This window comes from Rhipicephalus microplus, chromosome 5 (genome assembly GCF_043290135.1).
Source record: "Rhipicephalus microplus isolate Deutch F79 chromosome 5, USDA_Rmic, whole genome shotgun sequence".
Classification (NCBI taxonomy): domain Eukaryota; kingdom Metazoa; phylum Arthropoda; class Arachnida; order Ixodida; family Ixodidae; genus Rhipicephalus; species Rhipicephalus microplus.
The window spans coordinates 175,042,491-175,057,286 of NC_134704.1; positions in this window are offsets into that span (position 1 = coordinate 175,042,491).

Sequence of the window (14,796 nt, forward strand, 5' to 3'; positions counted from 1 at the left end):
ACGGTAGGTCCACTGGAACCTCTTTTGTGGGTCTTTTCTCCGACACCAAGGGTTAGGCCTATTTGTGCTTATACACGGCATCGGGCGCCGCCGTGCGGAAAGGCGGAACGCGCGGCCGCTTGTTCGGCCGAACGCCAAGGAGGCCATGCCTCATGAGGCTATGGTAGAAGGAGAACAAATCTCCAAAGAGGAATCCAAGTCCAACGGCTGGATTACGGCCCACAGAAAGCGGAATGTGGATAAAACCCGCTTCAAGCACGAGACGCACTCGGCAAAAATAAAGGAGGATATGGCTAGGCAAACTGGAGCCCACGTTGGCCCCGCTTAAGCCAGCCAGCTGAGAAAGGTTGCCGCAGCCTCCAGGCTACCGCGCCTGCCCATATCGCATTTTCTAGTGGTCGTCCGCCCGGGGGGAGGGCTGGACGTGCGAACATGCGTCAGTTAAAGGTCACGCAAGCCATTTTAATGGCTGCCAGGCTGCCCCTAGCGGCAGCCGAGGAGGATATCGTGTGTGCGAACGCTATGCAGAATATCTTCGTTATAAGCACACCCTCCAAATCGAATGCCAATGCATACTGCAAAGTTCAGGAAATATGCTTGGCAGATAAAAAAAATGGCAGCATATCCACGGAGTGAATGATGGAGTGTGGGGCGAAGAATTCGTCCGTCCATTCGTTCTTGCTTCCGTCCGTCCATGCGTCCGCCAGTGTGACCGTCCATGCGTCCATCAGCCCGTCCGTGCGTGCGTCTGTTCGTGCGTCCGTCCCTGCGTTCGTCCATGCAGCCGCCCCTGCGTCCGTTCATACGTCCATCCAGGCATCTGTCTATGTGTCCGTTCGTCTATCTATTTAACACTCCAAGTACCACCATCTCGCATCTTTTCATCATATATTCCCCATATAGAAGCACCGCCATCCAGCGGACATTCCAAGGACTAAACGAGAGGTGGCACACGCACACTTTCTTACGGCTTGCGCTTCGGGTCCACTTCCCACCTTTAACCACCTCAAGTTCATGGTATATACTAGTTCACTGTATTGATGGCACTGCGACCGAACGCTCGCCAAACCTTTCGAAAACCAAGGAGGTTACGCCCAGCGAGTATGACGTAGCAAACTTTTTCAGTCAGATAGTGCTCAATGTACATGCCAATGGCTGTTAATGGGAAATGAGAAGCGGAGAATTCGGCTTTTACTTTCTTACGGCTTGCGCTTCGTATCTACTTCCCATTTTTAACCACCTCGAGTTCATTCATGGTATATACAAGTTCATTGTATTCATGGCACTGCGGCTCAACGCTCGCTAAACCTTTCTAAAGCTAAGGAGGTTACACCCAGCGAGTATAGCGTAGCAACTCTTTCTTGTCAGATAGTGCTCAATGTACATGCCAATGGCTGCTAATGGTGATCGCAGCCTGCGCGTTAACTAAAAGCCGAATGCTTCTGTCTCTCATTCCCAATTAACTGCCATTGGCATGTACATGGAGCACTATTTTTTATTGTTCAACAACGCACAGAAGAAGTCTCTCACCGGCACCACCTTGGAGGTCAAAATGTTATACTTGTTACAGACAACGAAGGACGAACGGGTGCCGCTATAGGGAGCTTCGCCCCTAAAAGCACTCTATCTCGGCTTACATTACACCTCCAGGAAATACCTGTAGAGGTGTGATCAGAGGCATCGACACCGATCTGGCCGAACCTGCGCTGCAAAGCCTTTTTGTCACACCCAGAAACCCGATAGTGCTCGGAGTCGGGCACATAAAGGAGACCCCTACCGTGATTGTACTGTTAAACGGCATGAAAGAGCCCAACTATGTTCACTGCGGCCCCAACATGCTACGCAGTACACTAACATGCTACGCAGTACACGCAGTACAGCCATAATCGGCGCAGACTGTGCCTCAGTGTTCGAGAAGCCTCACAATTGTTGTAGATCGTTGTTAAGATTGCGTCCTCTTCTGCGCTAGTACTGGTGGATTGAAGAGGTGCTCTTTATAGCGTGTCGGCGTCTTCGTGCTTTTTGCCTGACTTGTACACGATGGTGACATCAAATTCCTGTAGGCGCAGACTCCATCGTGCTAATCGTCTTGAAGAGTCTCGTAGATTAATCAACCAGCACAAAGCATGATGGTCAGTCACCACTTTAAATGGTCTTCCATAGAGATAAGGCCTAAACTTTGTAATTGCCCAAATGACCGCGAGACATTCTTTTTCTGATGTGGAATAGTTAGATTCCGCGCGAGACAGTGCGCGACTTGCGTAGGCTATTACCCGTTCAATGCCATCTTGTCTTTGTACCAAAACAGCTCCAAGACCAATATTGCAGGCATCAGTGTGTACTTCAGTGTCAGCATCTTCATCGAAGTGGCCGAGCACGGGAGGGGAAGAGAGCCGGTGCTGTAGTTCCGCAAAGGCAGTCTGCTGGTCGTCAGCCCAGACAAATGGTGTGTCATCACGCGTGAGGCGTGATAGTGGCTCCGCAATGTTAGAGAAATTTTCAATAAAGCGCTGGTAATACGCGCACAGACCCAGAAACCGTCGAAGACTTTTCTTATCAGTTGGAGGTGGAAAAGCGGTGACGGCAGCAGTTTTGTAAGGATCAGTCCGAACACCAACGGTGCTCCTGACGTGACCAAGAAACTTTAATTCTTCGTAGCCGAAATGACATTTCTCAGGCTTGAGTGTGAGATCGGCCGATCTGAAAAACTCCCAAGCATTTCCCCGAGAGTGAACATGGTTAAGTGCGAATGCACGATCTGTCCCTTAATGCCGTACTGACCGTTGCCCCGCGCGAGCCGCCTGATCCTCATGAAGGGGAGTCGAGGCGAGATGAGGCGCTCTTCCACCGGGTTCAGATCGGGGAGGTCCGCGGGACGAGGCGGGTACGCGTAGCCGTGGCTCTTGCTTAACGGCGGAACCCGCCCGGCCAGCAGGGACTCTCGGCAAGACGCACACACCCGGAAAGCACCGAAGGGAGCCAGCCGCGGGTCTTGCGCATCTATGTCCTTGCATCGGTGTTCGCCCGACCGTCTTTCGAACTCGTTTGAAAGAACGCGCCACGTGTGCAACCTGTTGGTCTCGTTCCTCACGCCGGAAATGCAGCTCAGGTTGTTACGAACCACAGCCGGTCACACACGGCGCAGCTGTGACCGAAGCTGCGATCCACAAAGTCACGTTTGAAACGCGTGTCCGGACGAGCAAAGTCCAGGGCTCGCACCCTCTCCCGCGCGGCACGTTCACTGGCTCGAACGGCTTCGGGAACGTCCACTCGCCGTTGACGATTCGAGCGGCGTCTTGACGCCGGCCTTCATCGCCCTTCTCCGCCTGACGCTTGCGTTGTCGTTCCGCTTCTTGGGCCGCGTTCGCGGCTCGATGCTGACGCCTCATCTCGGCCTCGCGAGCGCGCAGTTCACCATCCGCTGCACGCTTCGCCCGCTTGTCCTCGGCCTCACGAGCGCGAAGTTCGGCATCCTCTGCATGCTTCGCCCGCTTGTCCTCGGCCTCGCGAGCGCGCAGTTCGGCATCCGCTGCACGCTTCGCCCGCTTGCACTCGGCTTCGCGAGCACGCAGTTCGGCCCGCTTACATTCGGTCTCACGAGCCCTTCGCAGCGCCGCCTTGTCTTCCAACGTCGGCGAAACCACCACGGTACCGTCACCTCCAATGACGGGTGCAGTGCTGGCATTCGGTTGTACTGCATTCGTTGTTGATGGTAGCGTTGGCTCCGGGATATCCGTAGCACGACCCGCTCTCGACGGGAGACTGAGAGAGAAGGCGGGCGCGCGAGAGAGAGGGGTGCGCGCGCAGCTGCAGCGAGCGAGGAGACTGGAGGAGCGAGCAAAGGGAGAGGGGGACACGCGCAGTGGCGTTAAAGATATAAGGCGCGTTACTGACACCGATATCAGCGTCGCGTCCGTGACTTATTCGGTAGAGCGTCGCGCTGCGGCCCGCCAAGGCCTCTTTCTTTTAAAGATAGAGAGAAGACTGCGGATGCCGCCGACGGCGGTGGATGGTTTGGGGTCGCTTATAAAGTGTATTCACACTTAATAACTTCGAGCACATTCCGAATGCGACGAAGATGCTCGTCAAACGTTTCTGAAAACACAACGACATCATCGAGGTAGACGAGACAGCTTTTCCACTTGAGGTCTGCCAGGACGGTGTCCATCATTCGCTGGAATGTGGCTGGAGCGAAACAGAGGCCGAAAGGGAGCACTTTGAATTCATAAAGTCCATCCGGCGTTACAAAAGCGGTCTTTTCCCGGTCACGTTCATCGACCTCTATTTGCCAATAACCACTCTTCAAGTCGACGGACGAAAAATACTTCGCGCGTCGCAGCTTGTCCAGAGAATCATCAACTCTGGGCAATGGGTACACGTCTTTCTTTGTGACATTGTTCAACTTTCTGTAGTCGACACAAAAGCGAAGCGTGCCATCTTTCGTTTTGACAAGAACGACTGGTGATGACCAAGGGCTGCTTGAAGGCTGTATCACGTCATCCTGAAGCATTTCCTTAACCTGCGTTTGAATCGCGTGCCGTTCAGTTGGCGAAACACGATAAGGCTGCTGCCATATGGGATGCGCGTTGTCGTAGGTGATAATACGGTGTTTCGTTATCGGTGGTTGACGTATCTTCGAAGAACGTGCAAAGCATGTGTGGAACTCCAGCAACAGCTCGCTCAAACGCTGCTTGTTCGCTTCAGAAAGCGTTGGATTGATGTCGACGCTGCAGAAAGGTGTTACAGCAGTGCCGATGGCCTCGGAAGCAAAACAATCGGTGACATTGGCGACTGGGTCGGCATAGGCGATGACAGTTTCAGAAAAAAGGTGCCGGTGCACGTACCTGAAGTTTGTGACAAAAACGTTGCAGTGATCATCACGAAGGTAAACAAGGCTTCTCGCTACGCAGACACCCTAAGACAGCAAAAGCAAGTGATTGCTTTCTACGACTGCTTCACCGTGCATCACTCCGTCCCACACCACCTGAACCACAACAGTTGCACGGGGTGGTAACGTGACAGCGTCGTCGACGACGCGAAGAGACACTCAGGAGTTTCTGGGGTCGGCGTAAGCTGTTGTGGCGTTTGTGGTCGTGAAAGTGACTAGACGTCGTCGAATGTCAATTATAGCACCATGCTCTCTGAGAAAATCCATGCCAATGATCAGGTCTCGAGAACACTGCCGGAGAACGCTTAAACTAGCAACAAATGTACAACCGCGAACTTGCAGTCTTGCCATGCACATACCGAGTGGCGTTCTCCGGCAGTGTTCTCGAGACCTGATCATTGGCATGGATTTTCTCAGAGAGCATGGTGCTATAATTGACATTCGACGACGTCTAGTCACTTTCACGACCACAAACGCCACAACAGCTTACGCCGACCCCAGAAACTCCTGAGTGTCTCTTCGCGTCGTCGACGACGCTGTCACGTTACCACCCCGTGCAACTGTTGTGGTTCAGGTGGTGTGGGACGGAGTGATGCACGGTGAAGCAGTCGTAGAAAGCAATCACTTGCTTTTGCTGTCTTAGGGTGTCTGCGTAGCGAGAAGCCTTGTTTACCTTCGTGATGATCACTGCAACGTTTTTGTCACAAACTTCAGGTACGTGCACCGGCACCTTTATTCTGAAACTGTCATCGCCTATGCCGACCCAGTCGCCAATGTCACCGATTGTTTTGCTTCCGAGGCCATCGGCACTGCTGTAACACCTTTCTGCAGCGTCGACATCAATCCAACGCTTTCTGAAGCGAACAAGCAGCGTTTGAGCGAGCTGTTGCTGGAGTTCCACACATGCTTTGCACGTTCTTCGAAGATACGTCAACCACCGATAACGAAACACCGTATTATCACCTACGACAACGCGCATCCCATATGGCAGCAGCCTTATCGTGTTTCGCCAACTGAACGGCACGCGATTCAAACGCAGGTTAAGGAAATGCTTCAGGATGACGTGATACAGCCTTCAAGCAGCCCTTGGTCATCACCAGTCGTTCTTGTCAAAACGAAAGATGGCACGCTTCGCTTTTGTGTCGACTACAGAAAGTTGAACAATGTCACAAAGAAAGACGTGTACCCATTGCCCAGAGTTGATGATTCTCTGGACAAGCTGCGACGCGCGAAGTATTTTTCGTCCGTCGACTTGAAGAGTGGTTATTGGCAAATAGAGGTCGATGAACGTGACCGGGAAAAGACCGCTTTTGTAACGCCGGATGGACTTTATGAATTCAAAGTGCTCCCTTTCGGCCTCTGTTTCGCTCCAGCCACATCCCAGCGAATGATGGACACCGTCCTGGCAGACCTCAAGTGGAAAAGCTGTCTCGTCTACCTCGATGATGTCGTTGTGTTTTCAGAAACGTTTGACGAGCATCTTCGTCGCATTCGGAATGTGCTCGAAGTTATTAAGTGTGAATACACTTTATAAGCGACCCCAAACCATCCACCGCCGTCGGCGGCATCCGCAGTCTTCTCTCTATCTTTAAAAGAAAGAGGCCTTGGCGGGCCGCAGCGCGACGCTCTACCGAATAAGTCACGGACGCGACGCTGATATCGGTGTCAGTAACGCGCCTTATATCTTTAACGCCACTGCGCGTGTCCCCCTCTCCCTTTGCTCGCTCCTCCAGTCTCCTCGCTCGCTGCAGCTGCGCGCGCACCCCTCTCTCTCGCGCGCCCGCCTTCTCTCTCAGTCTCCCGTCGAGAGCGGGTCGTGCTACGGATATCCCGGAGCCAACGCTACCATCAACAACGAATGCAGTACAACCGAATGCCAGCACTGCACCCGTCATTGGAGGTGACGGTACCGTGGTGGTTTCGCCGACGTTGGAAGACAAGGCGGCGCTGCGAAGGGCTCGTGAGACCGAATGTAAGCGGGCCGAACTGCGTGCTCGCGAAGCCGAGTGCAAGCGGGCGAAGCGTGCAGCGGATGCCGAACTGCGCGCTCGCGAGGCCGAGGACAAGCGGGCGAAGCATGCAGAGGATGCCGAACTTCGCGCTCGTGAGGCCGAGGACAAGCGGGCGAAGCGTGCAGCGGATGGTGAACTGCGCGCTCGCGAGGCCGAGATGAGGCGTCAGCATCGAGCCGCGAACGCGGCCCAAGAAGCGGAACGACAACGCAAGCGTCAGGCGGAGAAGGGCGATGAAGGCCGGCGTCAAGACGCCGCTCGAATCGTCAACGGCGAGTGGACGTTCCCGAAGCCGTTCGAGCCAGTGAACGTGCCGCGCGGGAGAGGGTGCGAGCCCTGGACTTTGCTCGTCCGGACACGCGTTTCAAACGTGACTTTGTGGATCGCAGCTTCGGTCACAGCTGCGCCGTGTGTGACCGGCTGTGGTTCGTAACAACCTGAGCTGCATTTCCGGCGTGAGGAACGAGACCAACAGGTTGCACACGTGGCGCGTTCTTTCAAACGAGTTCGAAAGACGGTCGGGCGAACACCGATGCAAGGACATAGATGCGCAAGACCCGCGGCTGGCTCCCTTCGGTGCTTTCCGGGTGTGTGCGTCTTGCCGAGAGTCCCTGCTGGCCGGGCGGGTTCCGCCGTTAAGCAAGAGCCACGGCTACGCGTACCCGCCTCGTCCCGCGGACCTCCCCGATCTGAACCCGGTGGAAGAGCGCCTCATCTCGCCTCGACTCCCCTTCATGAGGATCAGGCGGCTCGCGCGGGGCAACGGTCAGTACGGCATTAAGGGACAGATCGTGCATTCGCACTTAACCATGTTCACTCTCGGGTAAATGCTTGGGAGTTTTTCAGATCGGCCGATCTCACACTCAAGCCTGAGAAATGTCATTTCGGCTACGAAGAATTAAAGTTTCTTGGTCACGTCAGGAGCACCGTTGGTGTTCGGACTGATCCTTACAAAACTGCTGCCGTCACCGCTTTTCCACCTCCAACTGATAAGAAAAGTCTTCGACGGTTTCTGGGTCTGTGCGCGTATTACCAGCGCTTTATTGAAAATTTCTCTAACATTGCGGAGCCACTATCACGCCTCACGCGTGATGACACACCATTTGTCTGGGCTGACGACCAGCAGACTGCCTTTGCGGAACTACAGCACCGGCTCTCTTCCCCTCCCGTGCTCGGCCACTTCGATGAAGATGCTGACACTGAAGTACACACTGATGCCTGCAATATTGGTCTTGGAGCTGTTTTGGTACAAAGACAAGATGGCATTGAACGGGTAATAGCCTACGCAAGTCGCGCACTGTCTCGCGCGGAATCTAACTATTCCACATCAGAAAAAGAATGTCTCGCGGTCATTTGGGCAATTACAAAGTTTAGGCCTTATCTCTATGGAAGACCATTTAAAGTGGTGACTGACCATCATGCTTTGTGCTGGTTGATTAATCTACGAGACTCTTCAAGACGATTAGCACGATGGAGTCTGCGCCTACAGGAATTTGATGTCACCATCGTGTACAAGTCAGGCAAAAAGCACGAAGACGCCGACACGCTATAAAGAGCACCTCTTCAATTCATCAGTACTAGCGCAGAAGAGGACGGTGCCTTCGTGGCAACTGTCAGCGGACCAGATCTGATGTCTCATCAACGAAATGACGCTGATCTAAGAATGATTATAGATCATTTAGAGGGTGGCACCGCGCCCATTCCTCGACCAATGTCGCGAACGTTGCCATCAATTTGCCTACGAAATGGCGTCTTATACAAAAGGAACGCCGGTGCTGGTGACAGATCTCATCTTCTCGTCGTGCCTAAAGCCCTCCGCGATGACGTCTTATTAGCTTGCCACGACGAGCCCACATCTGGCCATCTGGGCTACTTGAGAACTATGGATCGGGTGCGGCAACTTTACTACTGGCCTAAAACGTCTGCCTGTGTCAAACGCTACGTGAAGGGATGCCGTGAATCCCAGCGTCGCAAGACACCACGTTTAAAGCCTGCAGGTCATCTACAACCGATCGATCCACCACGTACACCGTTTGAACAAGTGGGGATAGACCTCCTAGGCCCGTTTCCTTTGTCTTCTTCTGGCAACAAATAGATTATTGTCGCAACCGATTATCTGACGCGTTACGCTGAGACAGAGGCGTTGCCACGAGGGACCGCATCTGAAGTTGCCAGTTTTTTTATGCATCAATTGTGCTATGGCATGGCGCCCCATCTTATGTCATCACTGATCGAGGGACATCATTCACAGCGAAACTCTTGGATGATATCTTCAGGGTGAGTTACAAAACCCATCGAAAGGCCACTGCGTATCACCCTCAGAGTAATGGTTTAACAGAAAGGCTAAACAAAACGCTAGCCGAAATGATCTCTATGTACGTGGATGTGCAGCTCAAAACGTGGGACGACATCCTGCCGTACGTAACATTTGCGTATAACACTGCAACGCAGGAAACTACACGCTTCACACCATTCCGACTCGTTTATGGTCGAGATGTCAGAACTATGCTGGACGCCATGATTCCATATGAGGACATCGACAAGCTCGACCAATTAGCCCCCGACATCAATGAGTACACTCAGTGCGCTGAGAAAGCACGTCAACTGGCCCGTGTGCACATCCGAACTCAACAGTGCGCAGAAGCACGGCGGTACAACATCCACCATCGAGAAGTTAATTATGAACCTGGTGACCAAGTTTGGGTTCGGACACGCATTAGGCGGCGAGGTCTCAGTGGAAAACTCTTGAGGAAGTACTTTGGACCTTACAAAGTACTCAGACGTGTCAGCGACGTGAACTACGAAGTGGTTCCAGACGGAGGCTCACCATCATCCCAGCGCAGGTTACCACGCCCAGAGACTGTAAACGTAGTCCACCTAAAACCATACTTTACGCGGTGATGCGAATTTTCTTCTTGTGCCAGTGAACTTTTCACGTGAACAGTGAATGCCGTTTATTTCCGATTGCCGGGCCCAGGAGGCATTTTCTCTCGTGCACTAATTTGTTTGATGTTTTTTGTGTGACCTACTTCGACCCACTGCTGTGCACACATTTGTTTGAGCATCGGGTTGATGCTTTCTTGGGAGGAGGAGTAATGCCACCTGGTGTTCTGTGCCAGTGAACAGTGGGTCAGTTCTGTGCCGGTGAACGAGGAAGACGAAGACGAGCAACCCGTGCCAGCGGAGGCGTCCTTCTTTATCTCTAAGATTTTTGACAGTCGCGTCCTTTTATACGTTTTTTCGTGCTCTTAGCGCGTGACAATTTGTCTGATTATATTGTTGGTATTTCACCGTAGCATGGGCCTGAGGAGGAGCTGCAGTATATTAAAAAAACAGTAATCTCATGTGGCCCGATTGTGTCTATTTCTTTCTCTTTATCTGCCTGTTTACTCTTTCTGCCCTGGTTACCTTCAGGAATCTTCTAAGCGCACTCACCTCCCTTTTCTACTACCTCACTATAGTAAATATTGTTACGTGAAGGCACATGTGGAACTAGGCGTTTGAAGATATGTTTACACAGAGCCAACGCGCAAGCCAAGATGCAGAATAAGAGCTGTGCCCTACACCAAAATCACGTCGTCTTTCCCGGTGCCTATCTAACCGCCTTAGTGGAGCATTGTCTCATATCATAACCCCCGGGTGCTGAAGCACCCGGGGGTTATGTCGCCGCGTATTGCGTAAGGTCACAGAAAACTTGACGATGATGGGAGTTGTAAGGCTGCCGCTACTGATCTTGCGATGCTAAAAGGCGCTGACAGGCAACTTCTCATGCTTTTCGAGCTCTGGTGATAGCATTGCGGGCGTATTCGGTCGTCGAGTGAACGGCTGTCAGAAAGATGGTGTCAAACGTTAAAGTTGGATCACGTCCAAACACGAGATAGAAAGGTGAAAAATCAGCTGTATCGCGGCGTGAGGAATTATAGGCGAACATAACAAAGGGCAATGCAAAATCCCAGTCATGGTGGTTGAACGATACGTACATGGCGAGCATAGCAGTTAGAGTCCTGTTGAAACGCTCAGTCAGTCAGTTAGTTCGCGGATGGAAGGCTGTCGTAAATGATGTTTTGTCTCGCAGGAGCGAAGCAAGTCTTCGATAACTCGGAAAAGGAAATAGCGCCCACGATCTATGAGGAGTTGGCGTGGGGCGCCATGATTAAGTATGAAGTCGTGCAGAAGAAAATTGGCAATGTCCGTGGTACAGCTGTTTGGTAGAGCCCGTGCAATGGTGTACCGGGCTGAGTGATCCGTCGCAACAGCCATCCCCTCATTTCCAGAAGTGGACGCAGGGAAAGGCCCTAGGAGGTCAAGACCAACTCGAAAGAACGGATCAAAAAGAACGGCAAGTGGTTGGAGGAACCCGGCAGGACTCACAGAAGGTTTTGTTTCGGCGTTGACACTGGTCGCATGAGGCGACGTAGCTGTGGACCAAGCAATAAAGACTGGGCCAATAAAATCGACGCTATACACGGTCATACGTCCGAGACTATCCGCGGTGACTGGCAGTGGGAGCGTCATGGAGCTGGCCGATCACGCTCGCACGTAAGTGGGAAGGTACCACAAGGAGCAGTTTATGTCCATCACGGCGGGTGTTGTAACGGTACAATGTGCCATCCTTGAGCACGAACAATCGAGTAGACGGATCGGGTGCCGCATAATGAAGCTTCTCGATGATGTTACGTAAGACAGGATCTCGGCGCTGTTCCTCACGGATGTTGCTTAAAGCGGAGAGAGACAGGACACATGACGATCATCGAACGCCTCAGGTGAGACCACTGGATTCCGAGATCAGCAGTCAGCGTAAAGGTGTTAGAGGCCAGGTTTGTAGGACACCGAGTATGAAGTAGGCACCGAGTAGACACCGACGCGGAAATGTCGACCATGTAAGTAGGGCCTAGATTTTTCTACTGCCCAAACAAGAGCAAGGCATTCCCTTTCAGTGATTGAGTAGTTTTTTTCTGCCTGTGAGAGGAGGCGGCTGGCATAGGCGATAACGTGGGCGCAGCCGCTTTGATGCTGGACCAAAACAGCACCAAATACGTGGCTACTGGCGTCAGCGCGGACTTCTGTAGAGGTGGCATTGTCAAACTGGGCCAGAACAGGTGGTTCTCTTAGCAATGCAATAAGTATGGAGAACGCCGTAGCCTGCGCTGCACCCCATGTGAATGAGACATATTTTCTCAGTAAGTTTGTGAGAGGACGGGATACTTCCGCAAAGTTGTTCACAAAACGTCAAAAGTATGAGCACAGACCGAGAAAGCTGCGGACTTCTTTGGTGCAGGTCAGAATGGAGAAGTTCCGCACGGCTCGCACTTTATAGGGATGAGGGCGTACACCCGGGGAGACTACAAGGTAGCCCAACATAGTTGCTGGCGTCCGAAGTGGCACTTGGACGAGTTCAGTAGGAGACCGGCATTGCGAAAAATAGTCAGTATTGACGATAGGCAGTCAAGTTGGGTTTTGAAGGTCGGAGAAAAGACGATAACGTCATCAAGGTAACATAAACGAATCGACCATTTGAACCCACGAAAAAGAGAGTCTATATATATCATCCACTCGAAGGTGGCCGGAGCGTTGCATAACCCGAAGAGCATGACCTTAAACTGGTAAAGACCATCGGGCGTGACGAAAGCGGTCTTTTCGCGATCCATGTCGTCGACAGCAATTCGCCAGTACCCTTATCTTAGATCAATGGACGAAAAATACTTAGCGCCGTGAAGACAATCCAGCGGGTCGTCTACGCGCCGTGGCCGGTAAACGTCTTTTTTAGTGATCTTGTTCAGTTTTTGGTAGTCAACACAGAATCGTCAAGTGTTGTAATTCTTTTTGAGAACTACTCGGGAAGCCCATGGACTACATGATGGCTCAGTTAAGCCTCTGGTGAGCATTTTGTTGACTTCTGCTTGAGTTATGTGACGCTCAGTTGGAGATACGTGGTATGGCCGTCGATAGACAGGGGAGGCATCGCCACGGGTCAATGCGGTGCTTTACAGCAATGGTTCGACCTAGCGGACGATCACAAAAGTCAAATACGTCCAAGTATGACTCAAGTAGGTGAAGGAGCGCGTCAGCCTAATGCGGCAAAAGGTCTGACGCGATAATTTTTTTAACGTCAGAAGACGGGCTTGGTTGCGGAGATCGAGCATGCTTGTAGCTACAGTGTCCAGCATCGTTTGAAGACAGTGCTGGGATGACGCATTCGTCAGAGGGAGTCAGCATGGCGTGGGCAATTCCACGCTGGAGCACTTGTGGACACAGAGCAAACTTGAGCACAGGAATGAAGGCGCGGTTTGAACGTAACTGAATAACAATGTGTGGTAAGGTAACACTGTTAATGGAAAGAATAGATGTAATGGGCGCGAGCACATAGTCGCCATCGTACACAGGTGGTGAGGTCATTATGGTGATGCAGGTCACAGTTTGCGATGACGAACGGACATGCTCAGCAGAGCACATACGATCTTGGGGTGGACTGGGCGGATGAATCGGACACGGTAGGTCCAGTTGCACAGTACCAGATGAACAGTCGATGAGAGCGGAATGAGTGGACAAAATGTCAAGATCGAGGATCACATCATTTGCAGTGAGACAGAACAGTGAAGAGAACTGAAGTGTGACGGCCGGCGATAGTAACGCGTGCAGTACAGACGCCAATAACAGAAGCTGTACCACCATCAGCAACACGAACACTGCGTGAAGGGGCTAGAGTAAGGACTTTATTTAAGCGGTTACGAATGTGCAAGATCATCACAGAAATATGGGCGCCAGTGTCTACCAAGGCTTTAACAGGTAAACCGTCCACTTCAACGTCGATCAGGTGCTGATTGGTCGGGAACGTCAACAGAGGAATTGAAGAGCAAGTCGTATCAGCAGCGTCACCTCCAGGGGCTGCAGCCATTACTTTTCTGAAGAAAAACACCGGGCAGAGAATGGCGGTGGTGAACGGGCTGGTGGAATAGACAGGGAAAATCTACGTCGAGGTGAAGGTCAGCGATTGTACTGGGCAGTGGTTGTAGTGGTCGGGTCGTAATTAGCTGAGCCATCACGCCGTAGTAGTTCCTGGCCATAGAGATGGGCTGGTGAGTAAAGGTTGGAGAAGCTTGAGTTTGCCCGATACGGTGAAGTCTACGTGCTTCGGCAATGGTAGGAAATGTGTCCCACTCGTTCACAACGGAAGCAAATCAGCCTGTCATCAGGCGCCCTCCACGCATTTCGGTCACGGTTACGTGGAGCAGGGCGGCGATAATGCTGTGGGTGGCTGGAGGTACATGAACTGACAGCGTCAGGACTGTGCACAAAACAGACCGTGTGAATACCCGCGTTGGCTAGTTTTTGGTGAACAACGGTCTGTATTAGCGATATGGTCGGCCGAGGACCACTCGGTGCTAGTGCTCTCAAGGGTGCGGGTGATATGGCCTTGATTTCGTGGTGTACGATTCTCGTGATGTCACCGGAGTATGAATTGGGCTGGGCCAATATAAGGAGATCCTCGCAAGTTGACGTCACAGCAGTGTTGGGAAGGCACGTAAAGTAATGGGCAATGCCACGGTTTTTAGCTTTTTGAAAGCGTTGGCACTCCAAGATAACACATTGCACGGTTGTACAGCCTTTGCACACAAAGAGGTTAAATGCATCGTCGCCAATGCCCTTGAGCACGTGTGCTACCTTGTCTGGTTCAGCCATGGTTCGGTCAATTTTACGGCAAAGGGTCCGCACATCTTGTATATACGCCAGGTAGAACTCCGTGGACGCCTGAACACGTGTGTCAAGTTCTTTCCTAGCGGCCTGCTTGCAGCCGGCAGATTGACTAAACAACTCGCCTAACTTGGTCTTGCATACGTCCCAGCTCGTGATCGCGTCTACATTGTTATAAACCATGCCTGGGCCGTTCCTTGCAAA